This window comes from Podarcis filfolensis (assembly GCF_964270895.1).
Source record: "Podarcis filfolensis genome assembly, chromosome: 4".
Classification (NCBI taxonomy): domain Eukaryota; kingdom Metazoa; phylum Chordata; class Lepidosauria; order Squamata; family Lacertidae; genus Podarcis; species Podarcis filfolensis.
The window spans coordinates 89,042,215-89,053,785 of NC_139607.1; the positions used below are offsets into that span (position 1 = coordinate 89,042,215).

The 11,571-nt window shown below is 46.5% G+C and overlaps 1 long non-coding RNA gene across 1 annotated transcript; it reads left to right on the forward strand.

Moving 5' to 3' along the window:
* The first annotated feature begins 501 nt into the window (after nucleotides 1-501).
* Nucleotides 502-4,307, forward strand: LOC310760978. Its single transcript, XR_014547145.1, has 3 exons — nucleotides 502-983; nucleotides 2,718-2,855; nucleotides 4,235-4,307. It is a non-coding gene; the product is annotated as an uncharacterized lncRNA (long non-coding RNA).
* Nucleotides 4,308-11,571: the final 7,264 nt, after the last annotated feature.

Below are 11,571 nucleotides of genomic sequence, written 5' to 3' on the forward strand. Positions count from 1 at the left end.
TGGTGGAGTCTCCTTCTTTGGAGGTCTTTAAGCAGAGGCTTGACAACCATATGTCAGGAGTGCTCTGATGGTGTTTCCTGCTTGGCAGGGGGTTGGACTCGATGGCCCTTGTGGTCTCTTCCAACTCTATGATTCTATGATTCTATGAACAATGATAATCAACAACAGTTACAAAGGCCTTTTGGTTTCCTGTAGGTAGCTGGTTGGCCATAGTAGTGGTGCCCGCCCTGTGGAATGCCCTCCCATCAGATGCCAAACAGCTAACTGATTTTTAGAAGACATCTGAAGACAGCCCTGTTCCAGGAAGTTTTTAATGGCTGATGTTTTATTGCATTTTTAATATTTTCTTGCGAGTTGCACAGATTAGCTGGGGAAACCCAGTCACACGGGTGGCATATAAATAATAAAATTGTTGTTGTTGTTGTTGTTGTTGTTGTTGTTGTTGTTGTTGTTGTTGTTGTTGTTGTTGTTAATACATAGGTCTTTGGTCTGATCCAGCAGAGCTCTTCTTAGGTTTTTAACCCACTCTCAAAGCTCTGATTGACCAAGCTTTTGTGCATCTTGGCGACTTCTGATTTCAAAGATCCTTGAGAGAAAGGAACAGCGTGTGGATTGTCATAAGCCATCTGGCAAAGGACTGGCAGATAAACCTCTCAGATCGTTCAGCACAGATACAGATTCTCCATCGTCTAACACCAGAAAGCGGCGTCTTGCATGCGATTTGGAAGGCGCTGCCCTGCTCTGCCGAAGCAAGGGGATGCGCAGAGGCCAAGCTTGAAATCCTGTGCGCCGTTCCGTTTGACAAATGGCGTGCTAAAAATGGAAAGCACAGAACAGAAGGCAACCAGTAGGATAAAAAAAGAAGAAGACACACACATAGAAAAAGAGACTTTGGTTCTTCAGGAAGGATGGAGAGGGGAGCAAAGGAATCCCAACAGCAAAGCCTTCGAAAACCGAGAGCTGAACAGAGGGACCTCGTTAAGGTAAACAAAAATTTCATAAGGGGAGCAGAAAAGATAAACGCTACCTGGGTTATTATTAGCTCACGTCAAATACGGGAGCAGCAGGGATATGCACTTCAGACACGGTGCAAGAGCTTCGCAGAGTTTAAGTGGAATTCCTTGCACAGAATGCGGTTAATAGATGGAATGTGGCATTGATGGCAGCAGGAGAAACAATCAAGCTAAACAGCCTGCAGAGCTATTAGAGGGTGAAATACATATTGTGGAATGAGAGACAACAGGCTTGCCCATCCTCATCTGTGTGTTTACTTAGAAGTCAGCGCCACTGAAACCAGCAGGGCTTGATCCCAAAGATGTAGAACGGCAGCCTCAGAGGCAGAAGGAACCAAAATAGGAAATCTGCTGCTGGCAGAATAGTGGCTGTTACATTTATTTATTTGTTTGTGGCTTTCCCCCCCTTCAGAACCCTGAAATGCTCTTGATCTGGCTGTTGAAAGGATGACAGACTATTGTGGGTAGAGAACAAAAAGGCTAACGGAGGACGAATGGAATGCAGAAGCATGAAAAAGGACCCAGCCGGCCAGACCCCTGAAAGACAGTGCATTCCACGCTGCAATGTCTTGTTGTAGGCCCCACTCACTTTGACGATAACATATGTCAGATTCACGGGTACGAGTGTTTAATGATGTTGGGCATACAACAACCGCTGCACTCTTTTCGTCTGCCTGAAACATCTGCAATAATGTCCTGAAAGGATTTCTGGGCATTTTGCTGCAAGGAAAACACACTTCACCTCTGCTATTTGGTGGAGTAATATGGTTATTTGCTATTGGTATTTCTTACTACGTTTCTGCTGTTATTCTCAGGGCTTAGAAAATGCAGCTGATTGATTTTTTCCCCACCGTGGTAGGCCAGTCCCGTGATTGTAATAAGGGCCAACTGCTGGAGAAGTATTGGGATGAACCATTGATTAAGTTGACACCGCAATCTATTTTCCTGCGCGTCGCAGGCTGAATTTACAGTCCGTGTACACCCACATTACTGACACATTGTTCTGTGTGAATAATCTTGCTTGGGCGACTTTGCCTGTGCTTGGCTTTTATTAATATTAGAATACCTCTCGGAACTCTTGAACAGAATGAAAGGGGAGGCTGAAGAAATTATACCAAAGCGCTCCCCCCTTTTTTTAAGGAACAGGAGGAAGTACAATGGGGAGAAATGACATAGATGTTCAAAATGGCTGCCTGAAAAAGCCGCATTTTCCAAACAGAAAGGCAACAGTCGCAATCCAGTGGGCAACTTTGATAGGTTGTTCTAAGCAGTCCTTTTTCTGGGGGAGACGCAGGGGTACGCATACCCCTAAACATTTTGTGAATCTAAAAAAATGAAACTAAAAAACTAAAACTAAACTAAATGAAACTAAAAAAATGAAAATTTTTAGTTTCTCCTCTAGCACGGTGAATCGTTAGTTCCGTTGCTACTCTTGATGGTGGCTTCATTTCTTATCATGGTTTTTCCTGAGTCTCAGACAGAAGCGAATGTTTCATGTGTGAAGCAGGAGTTGGAATCTAGCACGGTGATTGGTCAGTTTCGTTGTTACCACCTCCAATGGCGGCTTCATTTCCTTTCCCAGTGTTTCCTGAGTCTCAGTTGGAAGTGAGCGTTTAATGTGTGAAGTAGTGTGGAATGCATTTAAACACTGTAGCCAACTTAATGTTTATAAAATTGGTACATCCTCCTTTGTGTTTGTTTAAGCCTTCAGTGTATGGTTTTTGAAAGGACGACATTTGGCGACGGACACCAACAGCAAACAGAGGAATCGGGAAGATGTTAGTGCACACAACCTCATGCCAATGTGGAAGTTACTGTGAGCTGTCAGCTGTGTAATATGAGGTAATGCATGTTCTTTGTACTTTTGTCCATTTACTGTATTTATTTCCCCCGATTTGAACTAGAAAATGGTGATTTTCTTGAGTCAAAATGAGAGTACCCCTATTTATTTTTTTAAAGCAAAAAAAAAAAAAAGCACTGGTTTTAAGGTACCTACTTATCTCATGACAGTTCTTGCCAGCACCTGCAATTCTGTAAGTATGGCTTTTGGATTTCATTTTGTGTTGATGTTTTACTTACATTATGACTCATAGCTGTAATATGAATGCTGACAAGCTGAGATGTGGATGTCCAAATCACACAAAATCCTAGCCATGAGGGCTAAACTCTACTTCCTTAGTTGGAGTCAGTAGTCCCGCAGGGGGGGATGCACTGGGGCAACCGATCTCAGTGATCACGGGTAGGAGGAGGAGTTACGCTAAGACTAGACCATGTCATTACAGAGGGGGCAGGTTTAGTCGTTGTCTGAGGACTATTCCTGCCTCTGGGTCTGGTCTTGACCGGATGGATACTAGAATCAGCAAGGGATACCCACATGACCTGAAGGTGCTGCTGTGCAATGCCAGGTCAATGATTCATAAGACCACTGCCATCCATGACTTGATCATGGATGGAGGACTTGACCTGGCATGTGTAACAGAGACTTGGTTGGATGAAGCAGATGGGCCTGTCCTTGCCGCTGCTTGTCCACCAGGTTTCTCTTACGCACAGCAACCCAGGTCATGTGGGCGGGGAGGGGGGGTTGCAGTGATTTTTAGGAAGTCATTAGTTTGCACCAGGCGTCCTATTGGGAAGACCCAGTTTTCCGAGTGCATGTTCTGGAAGTTGGGCAATAGGGGCAGTACAGGATTCCTTTTGGTGTACCGACCTCCCCGCTGCACCAAGGATTCCCTGCCCGAGCTGCTTCAGGTCGTGGCAGATGTTCTCCTGGAGACACCTAGCTTGGTTGTCCTAGGGGATTTTAACATCCATGCCGACACGACCTTACAAGGGGCCGCTCGGGACTTCGTGGAAAGCATGGCCTCCATGGGGCTGTCCCTGAATAAGTCTGGCCCATCTGAATATCTGTCCCTGAATAAGTCTGTCTCTGCTAACTCCAGACTGTCTTCTCAACCACCCTAACTCACTAAAAAAACCCTTCTGTGCTTAAACCTTATAGACAGTTAACTCTGCCCCCTGGGTTCCCATTGGTTAGTCATTTTACAATTAGTTAACCTTTCCCTATGAACCCAGTATGATGTCACACACCTAGGAGGGCAAACGCCACAAGGGTGTTGGCCAGATGGGCTGCTCGCCTGATCCAGAGGGCTCTTCTGGTGTTCTTAAAATGAAATGACAAAAACCCTAAAATGAAAGCTAACACAAATGCATTTTGATTTAAGGTCTTCTTCGGTGGTTTCTGGCAAAGATACTTACAGTATATAATGAAGAAAGAAAGAAAGAAAGAAAGAAAGAGAAACCTGTGACCCTCCAAATGTTGACATTGAACTCCCATCATCCCTGACCATTGGCCATGCTGGAGTTGTAGTGCAATGGTAGCCAGAGGTCCACTGGTTCCTCACCCCAGAATGGTAGAATGGAGCATAGAAGGGAACTCAGAACGAGTTTGCCACAAGGCCAAAGTTCCCCCTCTAGGCCTATGCAGAAATCTTCCCTGTTCTTCTATGCCCATGTTCAATCTGGCATGCCCGCCACAGCCGTCTTGACTAAAATAAATGCATAACGGATAAAATGAGAGCCAATAACGAAGGGTGATCTCTCCCAGCTGCAGTGGGCTCTCCTTTAAACCCTTGGCGAAGATCATTAGTGTCTTGTCGTAAATGCAAAGCTAAAGGTTATTGTTATTGCCAGAGCTGTCAATCTCCTTTGCAAATAATGAGAGCAACAAGAGCAGCAGCAGCGGCGGCAAACGGCCGCTTGAAACAGTTGGAATCCCTCTGTGCTCTTGCACACTTCCCTTTTTTGGGAAGGAAAAAAGAGCTTTCGGAGCCGTTGCAAATGGCAGTTAAGAATAACAGATCTCCGCAGCCTGTCTGGCTCCAGGGTCATTTAATTCATATACCGGCGCAGGCAGCTTGAAGGGGAATCGAGAACGGAAGCCAGCTATGCGTGGAAATCCTTTATTTTTGATTTGTAATGTCTCAGCATGGAGGATCATGGGAAATCAAGAGAGATTTCTTGTGTTGCTGTTTTTTCTTTTAAAAAAGCAACACAAAATTATTTGTGCAAAACTAACTGGTACAGAGAATAAGGCATACTTAACTAAAAACTAAATAATAAATACAGGCTGCAGTTTGAGAGCACTCTTTTCAGCCCAGAAAGACTGGCCGGGCTGGCCACAGAATGAGATTTGGGCCACATTCACACAAAGCATTTAAAGTGCTGCGATGCCAGTTTAAGCAGTCAGGGCTTCTCTCAAAGGATTCTGGGAACTGCCATTTGTTAAGGGTGCTGTGAGGGGACCCCAATTCCCTCCCCCCAGGTACAGTTTCCAAAGTGGCTTAACATTCAACCGCTTTTCACAGTGGAGTCTGGGAACTGTAGCTCTCTTAGAAACACAAGCCTGCCATCTGGGAAGCTAAGTCTGAAGTTACACCATGTGTTTAGGTACTCTGCATGAGCTCAAGAGCGCTCTCTCTTTTAGAGCCAGTGTGGTGTAATGGTCAGAGTGTTGGACGCTGGGGTTCGAATCCTCACTCAGCCTTGAGCTTACTGCATGGCCTTGGGCCCGTCATTGCCTCTCAGTCAGACCTCCCTCACAGAATTGTTGTGAGGATAAAATGGGGGGGGGGAACCATGTATCCTCACCTTGAGCTGCTTGGAGGAAAAGGTAGTATATAAATCTAATAAACAAACAAACAAATCTGTGCAAATTGAACCATATGTACCACCCTATCAAACTAATTATTAGTCTGGCTTTTAATCTGTTTGTTTTGGATTTACTTTTGTGGGATGTGAAACATAGCAGGCAAGTACAACATTCCTACAGTGGACATGTTAGGGGGTGTTTTGTACTTCCTGTTTCCTCCTGAGCTGGGACAGACTTCCACTGCATGTGACTTGAAATGGCTGTGGCCTATTCTGGGTAGAGGAGCACAACTCCTCCATGTGCTTCTTTTTCTTCGCCTTCATTTTTGTTTTCCTGTCTATTAGGAGAAGTGACTCAGTCACTGCTCAGTCGCAGTCACTTGGGACTAACTCCCTTATGGGATAGTTCATGTAGATATGTACTTTTGTAACCTAAGTCTGCCTTCAGGGATCTAACTGTGAACTGAATGATTGTAAGTAAACTACTTTTATACTGACTTTAATAAGACTGTTGTGTCTATTCTTTTCAAGAGGGACAAGAAGGGATCTTATCAGGAATCTTATATTGAGAGGCTCAGATGAGCCTGTAACAAGCTAACCGCTGTGCGATTAAAAGGGGAATGTTTAAACTCTGCCAAGATACAGAACTTGCTAACGCAAGTTAGGAAGAATATCATCAAACAATATATCCTCTCCTGCCTCCTGGAACATTCCCACAACTTTTTTATGATTGGTTTGGTTTATTGTATTTTTGTATTGTGCATCACACCACTTTCTGATTTATTTATTTTTTTAAGAAATGAAAAGTGGTATATAAATATTTTTCAATTTACGCTAAAAATGAAGAAGAAGGAAAACCAAAACAGAGCAAAACGGTAAAGGATCCATAAAGGCAGGGAAACATTTTTGGCCCTAGCGTTGGAAAACAGCAGGAAGGAAAGGTACCCATGTCTTGTCTTCTGCTTGTGGTTCGCTGTGCTGGCGTCAGTGGAAGATGCTGCCTGTCTGATAAACCAGGCACTCTCCATCTTCAGGGCCATTTGCCTTGGGAGCCAGGTTCACATGATGCTATCGGCGGATGATTTATGGCCGTTGCCTCTCGCCTGACATTTTGGGGGAAAGTTTTCATTGTTCATAACCGGCTTGCAAACAACGGCAGACGTTGCAGGTGCAGCAGAATTTTAAATGCGAGCGCAATTAAATGGGATGTGGGCTGCCAGCCGCCAGCACGAAGCTTCCCCGTAATAATACAGGAGAGTGGAACTCTCTGCAGTATTGATCTTGTGATGTTTCAGCGAGAGGTTGCTTCAAAGCACAGTTGCTACATAATGGCATATGGTCTTTCTCTCTCTCTCTCTCTCCATTGCTGCTGCTTCAATATTTTCTGCATAGCGAAGATGCACTCTGCCAGCACCTCTGTGGCAATAATTGGATCAGATGTATGTTACAAGCGAAAGATGATAAAAAAAAACAGCTCGCTTGATTGTTGTTTAAGCTCTGCGGATATCTCCCGTCTTGTCCCTTTGATAGATTCCGCTCCTTTTTTTAAACAAGCGTACAAAGTGCATCTCTTAAAAACAATTAAGAATCTACGGTAGCGGTGGGGTAAGGGGAAAGAGGGGTGGGTGGGGAATTAATATACATGCAAAGGATGTAAGTAAAAGAAGACAGAAGTTTGTGCAAACAACATTCTTTCGACCTCCGGGGTGAGGTACGTGGCCAAGACTCCCGCTGGTGGAGCAATGCCATCCACAGTTGAGTTGTCTATATAAAAGCACGCGGCTCAAAATATTACAAGTTGCAACACCTTGTGAGATTTATTGGTTGATAGTCTGGCAAAGCTGATGAGGCAGGGAATATAATGCACACCTAGCCAACATAAATCAGAGCCGGGGACACGAGACACCAGATTCGTCTCTTGTTATACAGCTAATATCTCCAGATTGCTTTTAATCATTTTGTTTTGTGCCCTCCAGAAGCAGGAAGGGAGAAACATCATACGCCACATGCAGCGAGCGCCATCCATCTGTCAGTTTCCACCCCAAGGCGGTGCAACGGTTCAGCTGATCCCTGTGCATAAGGAGGCAACCCCGATGTCTTGGCAGGGCTTCCCATTTACAGATGCTCTGCTCTGAATTCTAATTCTAAAGCAGGGGTTAGGAACTTCTGATTCGCAGGCCTAATTAGGCCCACTAGGCATTTTGAGCCAAGCAACACCCACCTGCTCTACACCTGACATCACGTATGGGACGAGTTCAGTTGCAGCTGGGCCAAAGAGGGGTTTGCGGGTACCTTTGATCAGCTAATTGACAGCACCTGTAAAGCCCCTGGCAAGGCTGATTTTCCGGGGCTGCAAAGCACAGCACAGGACTCTCAGCAACCACCAAGACTGAGGTGATCATTGCAGTCCAGGGGGCTTGGAGGATTCCCCATCCCTGTTGCGTGGTGGAAATGAAGACACCAGACATGATTATTTAGGTTAATGGGCAAAAATGGCCACAACTTTATTGGTTACAGGTGATGAGCGGTATTGGCTTAGGCATTGGTCCTAACCAACTATCCAGCTTCAGCCCGATTGCTTGAAGTCCAGGAAGGGTTAACCACCAGTAGGGGGAGTCCTGCTGATGCACATCAACTAGGAACTCCTCCGGGGTCACCGATCGGGGGCGTGCCTTGGGCCCTGGCCTCCATAGGCTTCAGACAGGGAAACGCCCCCCAGAATCCTTTACCGGACTACCCTTTGTTATGCAGGGGAGGTGATGGTGCTTCCTCCCCCCCCATCTACATAACAATACCCCTACCAATACCTAACCGCCAATGCTGAGAAGGTTGTGACGATTTGCTACGAGGTAGGCGAAAAACCAAGTGGCTGGTGCCAATTTGCCAAGTGGAAAAAATTCCTACCAGGCCCCTTGACGGCGACCAACCAAAGTCCATAGCAAGGTCAAAGAAAGGACCTAAAGGGCGGCGGGGGGGACACGACCTGAAGAGCTGCAGCGTCCAAAGGGGGAGATCCCCGGCCGTGCCAGTGTAGTAAGGTGTAAGCCCCGCCCCCTAGGCCACCCGATTGGCTGGCCAGGGGATGACGCGGCTGGGAATTCCATCAATCACGCGGAGGCTGAGAGCCAGCCCCCGCGCATGTGGAGAGGGCGTGAAGCCCGCAACTCCACCTCCTCTCAAGTTCGGAAGTGGTTTTCCTGTATTTCAGGGGGTTGGACTAGATATCTCTTGGGGTCCCTTCCAACTCTACAATTCTATGATTCTATGACCATAGCTCAGTGGTAGAGCATGCAGAAGATACCAGGTCCAATTGCCAGAATCTTTGGGTAGAGCTGGGAAAGGCTCCTGCCCAGAACCCTGGAGACTGGCTGCCAGTTTGTGTATAGTGAGCTAGATGGACTGAGTTGGCGTCAGGCAACTTCCTATGTCCCCACAATTGCTGGGCAGTCAGCAGCACAGCCATGTGCTGTCCTGAGCGCTCTCACTCTGTCCGTTTCTCACAGCTATTATTACAGGAACATTGTGCAGGTGCGAAGCTATGCAAAGCCTCTCACATGTGTGGCAAGCACAGCCTGGAAGTTGGGACACTTCTTACGCTGCAGCCACCAGAGTCTCCTTCCATAGGTGCAGATGAAGCGATCAGTTGTCTGTGTAGCCCTGCACAGTGTGCTCAAGCTGTGTCTTCATAGGCAGAGATGAGCCAGGAGTCACCAGCCAAAGCTGGTAGTCATGAATGCAGAAATGGAACAGAGCTATGGGTAAAAAACAAAACAGGGAAAGCAACACAGATTGCAACTAGACAGATTCAACTACCCTTAGTCTGAGCCAGGGAAGAATTAAGGGGTCATAATATTCTCAAGTCTTCTGTGAGGAAAGCATTACGAACTCCCTGAAACTCATAATACCCCAGCTTGGAAGTAGAGTTCTGTGGTATTTCTACACATATAGGAGGGACCTCCAGATGTTGATATAATAATAATTTATTATTTATACCCCGCCCATCTGGCTGAGTTTCCCCAGCCACTTTGGGCGGCTCCCAGTTGAGTGTTAAAAACAATACAGCATTAAATATTAAAAACTTCCCTAAACAAGGCTGTCTTCAGATGTCTTTTAAAGATAGGATAGCTGCTTATTTCATTCACATCTTAAGGGAGGGCATTTCACAGGGCGGGCGCCACTACTGAGATGGCCCTCTGTCTGGTTCCCTGTACTTCACTTCTCTCAATGAGGGAATTGCCAGAAGGCCCTCAGTGCTGGATCTCAGTGTCCAGGCTGAACGATGGGTGTGGAGATGCTCCTTCAGGTATACAGGACCGAGGCCGTTTAGGGCTTTAAAGGTCAGCACCAACACTTTGAATTGTGCTCAGAAACGTACTGGGAGCCAATGCAGATCTCTCAGGACCTGTGTTATGTGGTCCCGGTGGCCACTCCCAGTCACCAGTCTAGCTGCCACATTCTGGATTAATTGCAGTTTCTGGGTCACCTTCAAAGGTAGCCCCACGTAGAGCGCATTGCAGTAGTCCAAGTGGGAGATAACTAGAGCATGCACCACTCTGGCAAGACAGTCCACGGGCAGGTAGGGTCTCAGCCTGCGTACCAGGTGGAGCTGGTAGGCAGCTGCCCTGGACACAGAATTAACCTGCGCCTCCATGGACAGCTGCGAGTCCAGAATGACTCCCAGGCTGCGCACCTGGTCCTTCAGGGCAACAGTTCAGGACCAGGGAATAGATAGACTACAGCTCCCAACAATCCTGACTGGCTGGGGCTGGTGGGAGTCCAACCACATTCAGAGGGCCACAGGTTCCTGAGCCCTGCAATATATAAATATATAGGGACACGGGTGGCGCTGTGGTCTAAACCACTGAGCCTCTTGGGCTTGCTGATCGGAAGGTCGGCAGTTTGAGTCCACACGATGGGGTGAGCTCCCGTTGCTCTGTCCAAGCTTCTTCCCACCTAGCAGTTCGAAAGCATACCAGTGCAAGTAGATAAATAGGTATCGCTGTGACGGGAAGGTAAGTGGTGTTTCTGTGCACTCTGGCACTTGTCGTGGTCCTCCGTGTACTGGTAGTGGTTTAGTCTTGCTGGCCACATGACCCGGAAAGCTGGCTGTGGACAAACGCCAGCTTCCTTGGCCTGAAAAGCGAGATGAGCGCCATACCCCATAGTCACCTTTGACTGGACTTCACTGTCCAGGGGTCCTTTCCCTTTTCCCTTTTGCCTATATCAATAAATCTTTGCATATATTGATGCTGCTTTGCAACATGTCTTCTCCAACCTCTGGCAGTGTTGCACCTAAATAATTTCCATGAGAATCAGCATCCCTCCTTGAAAGTATCACCAGCGCTTCCAGATTGTAAGCCATTTCATTTTTTGGAATCATTCCTTGGACATATATGATTTCAGAGAAATTAGTCAAAGAGACTGCAGTCCTAAGCATATTTACGAGGGAGTAAATCCCATTCAACACATTCAAAGTCCCTGGCATGTTCTGTTCATGGTTTTCCCCCCTTGCAAAACTGCCCCCCCCTCTCTCTGTCATAGATGTACTTGAATCACTGCAAAAGCAATCTCTGGAAGAAAAGAAAACATGACATCAAGCTTGGCCCTCAAACATGCAGGATTACCATTACTATGTCATATAAAACAAATCCTCTTTGAAACACAGAAGTCAAATGACCTATTTCTGCAGGAGGGTTCCAAACTTGTCGTATAACTCATTCAGGTTCCAAAAACAAATTTGCCTGTAAGTGGAACAAGATGAACCAGAACTTTCAGAAAGCACCATCTTGAAAGCGGGTTGCATTGAACAGCCTGAGACCGCTACATGGGATCAATTATCGTTCCCATTGTTGTTGTTTGTTGAATTCCTATACCCGTCCTTCCTCCCTAAGGAGCCAAGGATGGCATCATC